Here is a 15,805-nt window from a genome sequence, read left to right on the forward strand (position 1 = left end):
TCGTGGCGGGCGGCAGCCGTCGCGCCGCCGTTCAGTGTGGGCAGGCGGGCGGCGCGAACGGAGGGGCCGCCGCGCCCGCGGGTTTCTGAGCACCGAACCGGACCGGACCGGGGTCTGCGCCCCGGGGCGGTCGCCTCAACCGCGCTGCCCCACCCCACCCTTCCATGGCCGCGCCGTGAGGGGCGGGAGAGCGCGGCGCCGCGGCGGGGGAACCCCCCGGCGCTGCCTGCGCAGCATGCTGCGGAAGGTAAGGACCCCGCCGCCGCTGCCCACCCACCGGAGCGGGGACCGGGAGCGCGGGGTCGCCGCCGAGCCCGGGGAGTGGAGGCCGGGGGTGGGTGTGTGCGGAGTGTGTGCGTGTGGGGGGGGGCGGTTAGCGGCGTGTCCGTCGGGGCCCCGCTAGGGGGCGCCGCAGTGCCGGGAGCGGCCGGCCCTGGCGCGGGGCGCCGGTGGGGACCGTCAGGGCGGCGGCGGCGGCGGGGCCGCTGTCCGCGGGGCGGGGGCGGCCGGGCCGGGCCAACTTTGCCGTCGTCGGCCGGCGGGTCGGTTTGAGGCTTGGAGTTGCCGTGGATGCCTGGGGCTGGCAGCACGCGCCTTCGGTTAGGGCAGCGAGGGGTGTGTGTGTGGGGGAGAAGCCGGGGTGCGGGGTTCCCCCCCCTCCCCGCAGGCCGCCGCCGCTGGCTGCGAAGCCGGTTGCGGCGGGGAGGGTTGAGGGGGCGAGGGAGGCTCGGCCGGCCGGGGCAGGGTGGTGAGTGTCAAGCGCCCGGGGGGTTGCTGGTGGGAGAGAAGCGCGGTTCTGCGGGCGGTCCGTGGGTCTGGTGCCCGCCGTTCCATTGTTCCTTCCTTGCACGGGAGCAGGAGATCCCTTCGCTGTAAAATCTGGGGCAGGGAGAGACTTCGGCGGATGGAAGAGCTCTTCGTTTGCACACCAGGCAGCGGTGCTGTTTATTTTGTGTGAAGACTCTCACGACTGGCGAAGGCACCGCTAAGAGCTTTAGAAAAATAACCTGAGCTGAGGGGAGGGTGGCTGCACACAAGCACCAGACCCCGCTTTGAAGCCGCAACCAAAAGCTGTTAAAGTCAGTAGGAATCCTTTCCCTGACGTAAGACAGTGTGCATACAGACCTTCCAGTCAGTACTCCTTCCGAAAGGCAAGCTTTCCTTCTAGGTGGACCTGGGCTGCTTCCCATCATGGCTGGAAAGTGGCTGTAACAGGGAAGTGTCAGCGTAGAAGGAGCGTTATCAAAAGAATGAATCTTGTAACTGCTCAGGCTTCTTGTCTCGCTGTTGCTCCTGTCTTGCTCTCATTTTGTGTTATCTTCCCAAATTTTGTTGTTACGGCCTTAGGCCCGCTAGCCTAAGTGTGCAGTAGCTCAGACAACTGGAGCAGCAAGACATCCCTCAAAATTCGTGATAAAAGGTGTGGGAAATCTCTAGCCTCGCTGCATGGTGAGTGAGGCGGTTGGAGCCTGGGGTCCTCTTCAGCGCTTCTGAGCTGCTGATCTGGGCTCCGACGGCTGCGCTTGGTTTGGCAGAGCCCGAGCAGCACAGAGCAAACAAGATGATTTAGGATTTCCCTTTATTCTGGAGAGGAACCCTCCACCTAGCCAGGCTCCTAAAGCCTGACATTGCTAACCTCTTTTTACAAATATTCCCAGAGCAGTGTTTTGTACTGTTAGTGTTAATTATTATGTAGTTATTACACAGTTATTAGTAGTAGTTGTATGTAGTTATTATAGTTTGGACAGGCTGGGTAAGAGAAAGCTGATTAATTCTGTCCTTGCATTATGAATAATGTGGAACAAATGCTTCAGTTGAATTTTACCTTCTTCCACTACCTGTCATACTCCTTTGCTTACAAGGAGGGGGAGTGCAGAGGTGGTCAAGATTTGAAATTAAGGGTTTATTAAAGGTCAAAATGACCTTGGGGATTGTGGATACAAGGCATTTGAGCCTTGGTTCTTTTTCGTACCTAATTCTGCGGCTGCCTGAGGGCTGAATTGGGGCTTGAGGCTGGTCTCTGCTGGCAGCCTGTTCTGTGCTGCACTATCATGCACCATCCATTGCAGACTGACCTCTGTGTGAATTATGGACCACCTGTGCTAAATTCCTCTGCTGTACACAAGAACTAGAGAGGTGCCAAGAGAAGATAAACTAAGCTACCTCTAGCTTAAGAATGGTAAAATTTGTAATCCCTAATGCTTAGACAACACCTCAGGGCTAATAAAGGCTGCATGAAGAACACTTTCAGTAAGGGAATCTCCTTTTAGGCAAAAGGAGCAAGAAATAAAAAGAAACACGATTGCAGCCCTCGCTTTGGATCATGAGTGCCCAGATCCTACTTTAGGCATCCCATCGGAGAACCTTCCTCACTGAGTTCATGGATCAGGTCCTTAGCATGTCTTGGAAAAACAGTAGGCGTGTGGGCAACCAACAGTTAAAATTAATTTCATGCTATGGCTCTCTAGGCTGGAGTATGAAACCTCAGTGTTGATTGCTTTGCCTCTTCTTTTTCCTCTGCTGTTCCAGAGGATTTTCTACCATTTGTGACTTAGCATCCCCTTCTTGCTTTTATATCTGTCGGGAAGGGAAGATAAAATAGGGAGAAGCCCCTGGTTTTCTACTGTTCTGCCTGTCGCTTGATTTTATGGCCAACAAGAGGAAGCCTAACATTCGGGGCCTCTCTGACTTTGCTGTCCCTAAATGCAGTTGATGTTTCATTGATTGCTTCAAAAATAAATTAAGCTGGAGAGGACTGTGCCACTGAGATAGAAAGCTGAAATGCTTGCACAGGGTTTAGTATGGGTCAACAGCTCAGTGTTAGATCCACACTTCCCATTGGGATCAAGTTTTCCAGTACCACTTGCGCTCATAAAGGAGCAATAAGTAGAAGAGTTGTTTCGGACGTCTCAGAAGCACAGTAAAAACCTGGGTTTTGTTGCCAGAGACAGATGAAATAATGTCCTTGCCCTTTCTTTTGGGGTGTGCTAAACTTCAACTCTAATGCAGAGAAAACGGACCTGTGAGGATGGGTGGAACAAGTGAAATGTTAGTGTCTTGGTGGAGCTGTTGCTGAGTCGCGTGTGTGTGTGTGAGACGGGCTTTCCCTAAGCTGAGCCCTTGGCTCCCCAGGTGAGCTGATCTCTCCGAGGAGCCTGCCTGCTCCCTGTGCTTCCGTCACTGAAACACGTGAAGTCCTTCAGGCAGTGGTGACCTGAAGCCAGCAGTAGTATGCAGGGGCTGGCAGTCCTGTGGCTTCAAGAGTGGCACAACGATGCTCTGTGTAACCTCCTCTGCACTTTCACTCACCGGTGCAGAGGCACATCTTAGGCAGACGACCCTCCATGTGTTCCTCAGGTCCCTGCTGGAGTCCATGGGGGAATGCAGAGCAGCTCGGGCTACGTGAGGTCTGATGCTGTATGCGTCAGAGCTGTGCGGTAATGGAAGAGACCACCACGGGGAAGGATGGGCGGTAGCAAGACACTGCTCGCTTGCTGCTTTCAGGGCTTTCTGCTGAACCTGGAGCCTAGCTCAGCAGCTCTCACCGAGCTCTCCTGCTAGGCAGCAGTTTGGACCTCTCTGCCTGCCACCCCCCCTCCTTCTGGCCCCTCCAGCTACATATGTTCCCAACCTCTTCGTCACGAAGGGAGTGCATTCTAAAATCCTCTGAGTACTAGTGAGGTCAAGGTTTCCTAATTATCCTAACACCTTATTTGAGATGCTTTACAGGAGTTGCATCCTTCCAGAGAGCGTGCCCCCCTTTCTTGGCTCTACACGGTCCCTTTTCAGATTTGAGAAACGCAGCGGCTCTATGTACAGAGTTTCCTGGCCACCACTGCTTTTCCTCCCTCTTCAAGCTGTTCAAAGTAGTTAAAGACGGCATAGGCATTCCCAAGTACTTTCTTGCTTGTAAGAATACAAGTTTTTAAGAACGCTGTTACTTAGTATCTAGGTGCAGCAGCCGGATGTTGGTCCACTTGATTTCATTCCAGGTGAAAGATCCGATTCTTTTTCTTCCATATGCCCCTCACTTTTCACTCAGTTTCTTGTTAGTAAGAAAATGCTAATGCATATATAAGCAGGAAGAAAATCCCTGAGGATGTTTTTCCTTTTTTTACATACCTCCCCCTTCCTGGTCATTCAAATAAAATAGATTGGCATTCTAGTTAATAGAGACAAGCTGTCTATCAGACATTGCAGGAAGGCAGTACCAGAGTTAAGAGCGGAGAGACTATATTTCCAGGCAACGGATGGAAAGCCAGTTCTCCAAACCTCAGCATTCTTGTCTCTTTGGACTTGTTTCTCTCAGCTTCTCTTGCAAGATGACCTACCTGTCTTAATTGACTGTATTAGGAGCTAATTTATTCAGCCTCAACAGTCTTTCACCAGATCACTGAGGTACATATTAGATATAAATTATCATTTGTATCTGCTTTTATTATCTTTTTGAATATCAGCTCTGTGTATCTTGTTCACTTTCGCTAGGGAAAACAAATTCACATGTCAAATACTGCTGGAGTCATTTCTTCAGGCAAGATGTACCCACACTTGGAAATTAATGGAAATCAAACACATCAACAAGAAATTAGTATTTAGGGACAACAAAAAGAAGAAATTACTGTGGGCAGAATATACTGAAAATCCAGGCTGGGCTAAAAAAAGTGTGTAATAAAGACAAAATTGTGTGCTACTTCTGGTTTTATTATATATCATTTAATGTTCTTAGGTGTTTTTTGGCTCTGATGCTCAGTAATCAGTAGCGACTCTTGCAGGTACAAATGAGGAGGGAAAGGGAACAGCCTTGCTTGGTAATGCTCTGTTTAATTCATAAGGTAATTAGGAGGGACGTATATACATTGACATGTACAGAGCAGTACCAAGCTGCATCTTGCTATAAATGTTATTCACCAGATGTTTGAGCAGAATGAAAGCTTTATTCTTAGCCAAGTTGTCATTGTTTGGTCTTTACAACTTGCTGGGCAAAACTGCACATACTGGGACAGTTTGGGCTAATGGGAGTGAGTCTGCTGAGGGAAAAAATTGCCTTTTTGGTATTTTTAGTTGCTCAGAGATTGTCTTCAAATAGTATATAGCACTGTCGGTCAAAGACTGCATTTCAGGGTTGAGGTAATAATGAGATTTTCCTTATTCAGCTATTTTAGAGGCTCTACTATTTTGGCTACCCTCGGGGAATATAAAATGTGTTAGCAGTTAAATCCATGACAACAGATAACTTACTTAAGCATTAGATTTAGCTGAGCTAAGATGCAGGCAATTTAACTGGGTGAGACACAGGCCACCCTGGCATGAGGGAGCCCTGAATAAATCCTTGCTCCAAAAGACAGCAGAATGGGGCTTTGAATAGGGATCTCTGGTCTTCAAGAGAAACAGGACAGACAGGCAGTTGGAGATTTCTGCTAGAGCTTGGTCAGGCTGTGACTGGGGCAGGTTGAAGTGGGGTTTAGTGGATTTTTAGTGAATTTAGGTGCCTGGAGGTGTTTCAGTGCCTAAAAGATTACATGATGTGCAAGTGAGGATTTTGGTGGGACATCAGCGCTGATTTTGAAGGACTAAAGATTTCCTGCCTTTACCTCAAGCACTCCTATTTGCTAAGGAGTTCATTTTCCCCATCACTGCTTCTGCTAGTTTTTTCTGTGACTCAACTGATGAGCAGTGGGGTCCGTCTCTGCCAAAAGTGTCTGTGATGCAAATATGGACCAAAACGGGGCCAAAATTTCCCAATGCTTGAAAAGACTCGAAACAGTAGCAAGGGAGTAAAGGGGACCAAGGCAGTGAAGCTGAGGCTTCAGGCTTCGGGGTGGTGTGTGTTCTGCAGCAGGCAATAGATGATGGACGGGCAATTCATTCTGCTCTGCAACGCCAGCTAGGATGTTTAGAATGTAGGCTGGTATTTCTGCAGTTTTGGAGGTCTTAAGTAAGTTGGAAGTGTCATTGTGGTATAAATAAATGTCAATGGGCTGTCTCAAATATATCTACCATTTATTTAAAATCTCTGTCCTAAAATTCATTTTCTTCAGATTCTGGAGTAAAATTCTTTGAAGTTGGGCAATAAGGAGCCAAAATCTAATGGAAAGTCAGTGAGGTTTATGTGTTGAAGTCCCTGGGTTCACTTCTGAAAATGGGATTTAAATGGCTGATGGGCTTTCAGCTGTCTTTCTTACTGGTCATATTTTTATCTGCCACCTCTGTTGGTAAGCAGAGGGGAGAGCAAGGTGTAAATGACATGGGGAGGAAGAATTAGAGAGTGACCGATTGTTCACTGTCTCTGTCAGCAGAAGAACGGGGGCCATCAGGTGAAACTATCAGGCCCCAGGTTCAAAGCAGAAGGATGTGCTCCTCACTTAGCTGTGCAACTCCTTGCCATTGGGCGTTGTGGGACGCACAAGTTTCCATGCATTCAAAAAACAAGCAGGCAAATTTAGGAAGAATATTTCAAAGGCCGCTGAGTACAAAATTAACACCGCTGGCTCGGGAAAGCCCTCGACCTGCAGGTCCCCAGCAGCTGGAAAGTATTCTGGGGAGCAGCATGACACAATTATTCTGGTTGTGAGAAGCTTCCCAAGGCATCCACTGTTGGCCACTGTTTCAGCCAAGATACAGGCATGGATTTAATATAAGCCAGTATGCTCCTTACAGTCCAGCACCACAGAACTGAGCTTTGTTTTCTCCTGAGGTTGATTGTGAGATACTGAACCTATTAGAGTCATACTGTTGATTAAGTGGGTCCGCTGAAAAATGTTTTATGAGTCGATACTGTCTCAGAGATGCGTGCATAACTTAAGATCGAAGCAGTGGGAAAACAAATGAAGGAAGATTAAGATCTCTTAAATGTGTTGGCTTCATTGAACTAAAAACAGAAGGATTTTTTTGAAGTCATTTCTTGTGTTTGTGACTCCCGTTCAGGGCAATGGTAGGTCAGAGTGGCTGGTTGCATGTTTCTCAACAGTTTGCCTGCGCCAGGACCAACATTTCCCAAAATCTCCAAACAGACATGGGGAAAAAAAGGGACAGAGGAGCTGATTGACCTTTTTGGTTGTGAGGAAAGGAGGGAAATTTTGCTTCCTTTGACAAAGATGATTTCCAGGTTTGACCAGTGATAAAACTTCAATTTCCGAAGGGTTTTTCATTTCCATTGTTTGGGATATGGATTGTGCTGGATTGAGCAGCCAAATAAATGGAGTTAATAATAGGTTCCCATAATGACAACCTCCAGTCATAAGGTGAAAAATGGCTAGGGCTCACCTTTTCTGTCTTACTACAACATCTGTGCATGCCCTGACAGATCTCATGTGGCTTCAGGACCTATAAAATGAGGACACTGGCTCTTTGGTCACTGGTTTCCTGCTTCTGAACAATTCATCTTAAGCTATTGTATTTAATGTAGTGAAGCCTGACCTTGAATGCCAGAAACCATTATGAAAGGAAATGCTTCACTGGCCCATATTATTTTGTCAAAGCTGTTTTTAATAGAAAATAAGGTTTTGATTTAAAAAAACCCAACACCACAGAAAAGGCATTTCTGCTGAAAAAATTGATTTTTTTTCCCTGAAAAACTAACCTCTAGTTGAAAAAAATGGCTTAAAGCTCTTTATTCTCAATGGGAAGTCAAAATCTTTTCCAGAAAGGGAAAATATGTCTTTTTTTCCCAACAGCAATATAGTATTAATGCTTGCTAGTTTGATTCATATATTCTACTTTTTTTGTAAATGAATTAGTATTTACATCTGGGTTGTTGGTTTTTTTAATTATTGTTCGTCCTGGACATTTGCTAGCATGCAATTATACATAGCAGTAATTGAATTTGCCAATCTCCCAGTAGTTCTCTGTCCTTTTCAGGTGCTCTGAAAACTGTTCTATTACATGTTCTCTTTGTATTTTTCAGCTTATTTCTGGGCAGATGAATAAACACACTTTTTAATGCATTTCAATTATCTTGCTTTTTGTCAAGATATATTTTCAGGTAACACAATTAATTAAAACTCCATTAACTGTTTAAAAAGGGCATATCCCCTAGTGGCAAGCCTTTGGTACTGGCCTAGTTGAGCTAATGAGTGCAAATGGATGTATGATACATATGAACTTGCTCAGAAATAAAGGGGGATTTTTGTCCTTTTTCTTGCTTTTTTTATCTATAAAGGAAGCCTGAAGAGATACTCTTTCCACTGCTTTTTACCATTTAGATTCAGTTTATTCGGATCTTCCTGAGAGTTAGATTGCAGGGCTATTCTATTCTATTCTGTCCTGTCCTGTTTGTTTTGTTGAAAGCAGGGCTGGTTGTACAGACTTGGGATGCCTTCTCAGCAAACAGATTCCCTCTGACCTTTAGCCTTCAGTAAGAAAGAATTAAGACAACTTTTCTAAGCTTTTCGGTATTTGCATCCACTCTCAGCAGAGGTATAACCGTGCCCAGCCTTGCAGCCGAGTCCAGCCTCAGAGGCTTTTTTCCTTCTCCTGCCAGACCGACCAGTTCCCATCCCCTGCTGTTCCCTTCCCACCTGAGCAGCCAGTCGCTGAGGATGCTTGTTCCAGCCGTGGGAGAGCTCAGGTAGACCGAGTTGTTTTTCCGTACTGCTTTGCAACACAAAGAAGACTTTTCAGAGAGAGCTGCTTTCACCGCTGCTCGCTGCTGCCAGGTCAGCTACTGGTCTGGGCAAACTGGGCTTTTGTGGCTTGCAGAGCACCTGCGTGGGAAGGCAGCTGGGCACAGAGGCTGCCTTGATGAGGGAAGGGAGCAGGAAAAAGGTCCTTCTGCAGTGTGGTGAGTGCTATATTATATGAATAACGCTTGATTTTTGTAATTACTGGGGAGCAGTGTGACCAGAGAGCTTTCTAGGGTGTAACCCCGAGTGCTGTCATTGCAGAAACTACATAGAATGAGTTGACGGTATGCAGAATAAAATGTCCCTGGCTTTGGGTGGTAATAGAAGCCACAGTTTCCTGACACTTACTTATCGTTCCTCCTTTTAATGTGTGATCCAAAAGGGTTTTTTTATCCAAGAGGATTTTTTAACTTAGCCCTACCACAGGTGACTTCTTTTAACTACTGTTTTCAGATCCTAAAAAGTAGGAGCGCAGCTTTAGCAAACAAGAATGCGTATCTACATATGTAACACGCTGGTAATTCACACATGTTGGGAGAAAAATAACAGATTTATATCCTAATAGCCTGGCGTACCAGTTCTAGAAGTGGGAGTGAGTAGTCAAGACTTTTGTACTTGGCAACTCTGCTGCCAGACTCTACAGAAATTGGAATAATTCAAGAAAAAGAGGAAGTTGATTTTATTCCATAATATGGCAATGGTGGAGAGAGAATAAAGGAACTTCGAATCATTGGTAGTGGATAGTAATCTAATGTAAAACCCCAGGCAGGTTAAGTTAATGTATTCTCGGCGTGGTGCCCAGAATAGGATGGGGGGGAAGGGATGGGAAAGGATGAATCAGCTCTGATGTTTTGCAAGATTCTGCCTTCTAGTTCAATATTGTTTTGTTTTCTTTGCCTGAATTTATTCCTGACAGGTGGTGACAGAATGTGTTCATTAAGGAAAGGCAGACACCTTCCTAGAATCACAGAAATCAGATGAAGTCTCCTGTGGCAAACTAGTATTCAGACTTACAAGGGGCTGGATTCTCTTCGCCAGTTCTTTAAAGCTTTGAAATTCCTCATTGCTGCCTAAAATCCCTTTTTTCTGGGCCCCATTATCCAGCAGTACAAGGACGAGAGCACACAGGCTATATCGCTTGCTGCCTGCCCCTGCCCAGAGGGAGAACGGCTGCCTGCAGGAGGGCAGGTCGCCCGCAGCGGGGTTGAGTCTTTTCCATCCGCGTGCGTCCCGACGTACTTTAGCGCTGGTTGACGTTGAATTACAGGTCAGCTATGGCATTTTTTGCTAGAGCCTCTGAGGTTAGGGTACAGTTTTAGAAATACTGTCAAGCTGGGCATAGGAAGCACTCCCGTAACGATGCCGCTGTAAGAATAACACGTTATTAGCGACTGCAAAGGGTGCTCGTGCCTCTTTTGTAAGCAGCTGGTGGAGCCAGGGTTGCTCCTGATGCTCAGGGAACAAACACATGAAGTTTGACTCTCGACCGTCCAGGCTGGGTCGCTGTGCCTCACCTCCTGTGTCCTCGAGAGCTGGTCGCTGGAGTTTGTTGGAGCCTTCGCCACCGGCTCTGGTCTCCCAGTTGTGGTTCCCCAGTAAATTTGAATGAGAATGTGGGTCACTGTCGGGGACAGAGGAGAATGTGACCGTCTGTACCTGAGCAGGGTGGACAGTCAACCCGACAGCTACTATTTCCAGGTTTGGGGTCAGGGACAGTGTGTGGGCCAGGTCTCCGTGTATAGAGCAGGAAAGGAGAGAGGAAGAGGAGCTGCCTGAGGAACCAAGCGGTGTCGTCACGAGTCTTAGCGAAGCCGAGCGTGCTGGAGGCGGTTTTTAATTGCTGGTTCTGGTGTGCTGAACCGCCACCTCCAGAATAGCCTGCCTGTACCAAGTGCCCAGGTGTTCAGTCTGGGTTTACTGTTCTCTATGGTAACTGAATTTAGACAGAATATAATTTAGAAATGAAAGACACAAATCCCTAAATCAGAGGGAAGCAGGGCATTGAATCAAATGAGGAAAAAGCAATACTTTCCCCAAGCTAAATAACAATTGGTTCATTTGTTCTTTGCTTCTGGAGCCCATTTTGATTTCTTAAGCACATTTTCTTCCTTAGCACTGCTGCTGTAGGGATTTTGAAAGTATATGTGTGTTCTCAAAATTTTTGCTGTGCCTGAGATCAGCATTGTTAACTTTACTCCTCTGAGTGTTTGGTTGAGTCCCCTGGGCCTATATAGTGATCTGCTCTGGCTGTCCCACAGGGCAGATTTTGGCAAACGACTTTAGAGATGCTAACAGGGGCTGGTGGAAGGGGAGAGATACTCACCACAGGGCTAAGTGCGCATGAAAAACCTACTGCCTTGATGTACCTTAACGCTTGCAGGACTTCTCATCTTCACAGTGCTTATAAGCATTAACGAATCCTCATGACACCACTATGAGGTTATATACATATGTATTATCACTATGTTAGATGAGAGGGCGAGAGATAAAATTTTCCTGTGTAAGGCTCACTAAAGAAGCCAAGGGGAAACCCCATAGTTTTAAATGACTGTCTTTTCCAAGACGACTAGAATTTGTCTTTCTAAACCACTGCGTTGTAAAAGCATACACTTGTGTAGCCACATGCATCAGTGCTCTCCTGAATAAAGAAATGTTCCTAAACTAGTGCTTGGGAAATCAGCGCAGCTTTGAAATAGCTGAATGATTCTGCAGGGAAGAGCTCTCGGGTTTTGTATCTGTTATTGAGCTAACCAAGATTTTTCATCCTAACAGGGTTTAAGATTAGAGCTTGTTTAGCAATTTCAGACTTTGCTCATGCAATTTCTCCTTCCCCATACCTCAGTTTGAAAAGGAGGATGGAGGAGAGGGAAAGGAACAGCAACCTCGGGAATATGTGAGGAGCGGTGCTTGGGTCACCGAACGGCGGATGGGAGGAGAGAAGCAGCTGAAGGAGGTGGCTCGGGGCTGAGGATCCCTGACAGGGCTGTGGTCGTGGAACTCCAGCTAAGGGAAGAGGCATTGCTAGTTCTGGCATTATCTGCTAGTTCTGCTGGAGCATCCTTGGCTGGGCTCTATAGGTCCTGGGCTTTGTCTGCTCTTACTGCCTGTTGTTGTCATCCTTTTGTAGCCAAAGCCTTTTTAGTGTAGTTCTACCCTTGCTGCATCCACCTCCTCCCATCTGTATTTGTTCTCTGCTCCTAGCAGCTCCTTGGCAACCTGCCGCACGAGATATAATCTGCAGCCTCACTTAGAGAATTACTCTACTCTGACCTCCTCTGTATTGCAGACTACTTCTGCTTCATAGGGCTTAATCCTGCAAAGAGCTAAACTCAACTAAACTCGGCACCCTTGGCTGAGACTGCCTTCCCGCATGGTCAAAGTACATTAACCACTACAGAGTAGAAATCAGTATGATGAATTAAATTTTTCGAGTGAAATCTGTAAACTCATTCTAGCTGTATAAAATCACATTTTTGGTGGAGGATCTTCTTTCACGAATAAAAAGCTAAGGTAAAAATGAAAGCCTATTTCAGTATTATTGATTTTAAAACACTGTAATGTGTTTCTTTTACAGGTAGCACTAATGTTTTCTGACCAGTGGTCACTGAACATCATTCAAGATCTTTTTTTTTATATATATATATAGCATAAATCTAGAGACAAATACTTAGGTATAGAGAAGAACTAGGACACAGATAATTATGTTTCTGATCAAATTAAGTTTCTGCATGCTGAAATATCCATGAAACAACCCTTCTGAGGCATTTTAAATGGCATAAAGCTCACCAGCCGAATCCCTGCTGATTCTAATGCCCATTGCGACCTGCATGCTCTGAGCACGACAGCCTGACACTGTGACTTGTTCACAGAAAGGCTGACCGGGTTCCTTTGCTCACAATAATGTAATTTCAGAAGCTGTAAAGGTCGTCTTTTTTTCTGTACCTTGGGTTGCTCCATGATAACCTCTTTATTTTCTGCAGGCACTTCCCTTTCTGCTCTCCTTCCAAAGGAGGTGCTCCCACAAACGCTGTCTCCCACCTTCCATCGTACTGCTGTCCTCTTGGGGTCCATCCACCAGTGCCGGGTCTTTTCAGCCCCCCCGGGCAGGTGCCGCAGCTCTGGCTTGCCTTAGCCCTGGTCCCTTTCTCCTGCTACGTGATGTTTGTGTAGCTCTTCCCAATTGCTCTGTTGTCCCCTTCTCCAGCCCTCGGTGCTGCTCCGTCTTTTCTGCGGTCAGTGGGCTGAGGCAGGTGCCAGACGTTTTCTTCCCCATCTCCTTTCACCGAATCCCACTTCTTTCCCTCAGAGCCAGCACCTTTGCGTGGTGTTGCCCTGTGACTAGGACTTTGTGTGCAGGTCTGTCTCGGCTATCTTACACTGCTAGGACGCTTTTCAGATAATGAGGTATGAAAGAGTGACATAGTTTACTCAAAGAGCTGGATTAGATTCATGTAGCACCTGTAAACCTGTCTTCCTGAAAATAGAGCAGAAGTTGATGTCCCAGTTTTGGCTAACGATATATTTTGAGTTTTTCTTTTAGCTGATAGGACATGCTGCTACCTGGGAAGCAGGCTCCTGTGATGCTTTGGCAGTTGTGAACCTCCCTACGTTCTCCGTGGGCTCTTCCCAAGAAGAGGGGCTGATTGATTAGTAAAGTGTTTGGTTTCCCCCTAGACTTTGATTGTGTGTCTTGTGGGTTTTGTTTCCCCTTTTAAGAATGCCAGGCAGATACTAGTAATGGCGATTAGTGAGTCTGATGCCTCAGTACTGTTGTGTACTTCTGTGTTTGAGGTAAACACATGGGAATTAATTCATGCTGAGGAGTTCTGCGTAGTCCATCACCAGTACATAAAAAAGGGTGTATGTGAACTCATACATTGAGGTTGATCTGTTTAAGTATCCTGCATTGCTACAACAGACTAAGAATTAGTATCTGCATGTCACATTTTTGTAGTACTAGTTTAAACTAATTGAGCTGTATATGATTTGCCTTCTGGACTCTCACTCCTACTGAAAACAACTGGTGATCATTGCCAGTGCAAGTTAGACATGAGTAAAATGCTGTTCAGCTAAACAGCTTGAATAACGTAACAAATGGTGCCATTTTGCATGCCTATTCAGAGCGCGGCAAATCAATCTGCTTCCCAAGCTGGAGCCCTGCCACTTGATTTGTGGGTTTCTAGCAGTTTCAGACTTACAGCCCAGTTTACCTTATAGTTAGCATAATCACGCTGTCCCGTCATGAGCTTATAAACTGCACGGGTTATGTTCAGGAATTACATTGTGGAAATATAGATGGGTCTGTTTAATGAGGTACAAAGCCTGTTTTGCATGAAATGTATAATCCTCAATTATCTGTACACCACAAGGGACAAAGGATAATTTTGATAATCAAGCTTTCAGAAAATGGCAGGAATATTCAATGTGATAAGCATTAAGAATCATGACCTCATCTGGGATAACACAAAGCTTGGATAATTGAAGTGCTTCTGTATTGGATTCAAAGAGTGTAATAGTACTTAATGTTTGGGCTCCAGTTTGGTGACTTCTATTAGTATCCAACTCAAAAAGATCTGTAAGAGCCAAGCAGGTCCGAGTGCTTCTCATTGGCACTGGTAGTCTTCAGTTAGCTATTACTGGGGACAGAAAAGGAGAATTTGACAGCCTGCTTCTCAAAGAGAGCCAGTGTGCCATTTTTACACAATGTATTTGCTGACTCAAATATTAGTGGGCTTAATTTTCTCTGAAAGTTGTATTTTAAAGAGAAATCCTTTTCTTTTTGTTAAGGTTTGGAGCTCGGAATGTTTTGGAATATTTTTCTTGCTCATTTAGAGTAAATCCCACTTCATTTGAATTAATTACTGCTCCTATGGTGATATTTGAAATAAAGACAATCTTGGATGCTTAAAAGAGGAAAAAAAAAGACTAAAACTCATCATATGAGTCTTACTGATAGAATCTTATTAACTCTGCATGCTGATGTTCACAAGTTCCTCCATCCTCCTGCCTCCCACTATCGCTGCCTTTTGGTTTTTAAATGCATGGAGGGTTTTTCAGACGACTCCAGTTGACGTAAGCTTCACATTACCTTACCAGTGATAGGGATCAACTCAAAATCATCTGAGCCGCTACACTCTGAAGAGATCTGTGTTTACATTCTTGGTATGAATTAGCATATTCTTGTTTGAAATACCAGTAAGTTTGTAGTGAATGAGGACATCCACTGCTTTGGTGGCTTTGCAGCTCTTTTACTTGACTGCTTCGCATTCTGCCAGACTGTGTATGAGTGTGTCTTCTGCTCCATGGACAGAATGTATAGATTAATCCAAACAGACAGATGCACGAATGAATGGATGTTGTTTGTCTGTTGAGATGCAGCCTGCCTGGGTCAATTCACTGGCAATTGCACGTTCTGAAGTCAGTCTGTAGCTGACACTGCTTTGTTATTCCACCACGCAGTGTGCTTGGAAAGGGGTCTGTGGCCCATCCATCGTCTCACTGGCTTTTTGAAAACTTTAGTCCGTTGGCTGAAAGGATGCCAGTGCAAGGTCACTACTGGGATGTAATGCTAGATCAAAAATACCTGTAAGAAAGAAAATATCTAAGGCTAGGCTCAGGTAGTTCTGCTATCTGTTCCTACTGTGTTCTTCTGCATAGCATGTGGTAGCTGGAGGTGGGCAAGCCATACTTTGTGGTAATATAGTTGCAAATATAACAGTGGTTTAGGACTTTGCATGTTCATAGTAAAGGGCTGCCTGCAAGCTAAGGAGTTCTTTGCAGTACAGGAGACCAGATGGATACAGAAGATCAAGGGGGACCTGAACTCATGGCCTTGCTGTTTTCACATCAGTTGGGCTCCTATGTGACAACCCTGCAGAAGGTTCTTCAGTCGGTGAGCATTTATCTTCTAACCCATTTCTTTTCCTTGTGCTATGAATAACTGGCACTGTGCGCTGACACATAACCAGGACCTCATTCTCTGTGTGTGCACAGGATATTTGGAGATTCGGTAGGGTCCTTATCTTTGTGTTCAAGAAGATTTGTTAAGAATCACAGTCTTGCACTATTCTCTCCCAGACTGTCATCATCTCCTGCCTTCTCATAGCTGGCTTTAGGTCCCTCTTGCCATTCATTTAAAGTGGTGCCAGCTCTACCGTGTTGTTTTACAACAGCGAATCAATAGT

Source organism: Buteo buteo, chromosome 26 (genome assembly GCF_964188355.1).
Source record: "Buteo buteo chromosome 26, bButBut1.hap1.1, whole genome shotgun sequence".
NCBI lineage: Eukaryota > Metazoa > Chordata > Aves > Accipitriformes > Accipitridae > Buteo > Buteo buteo.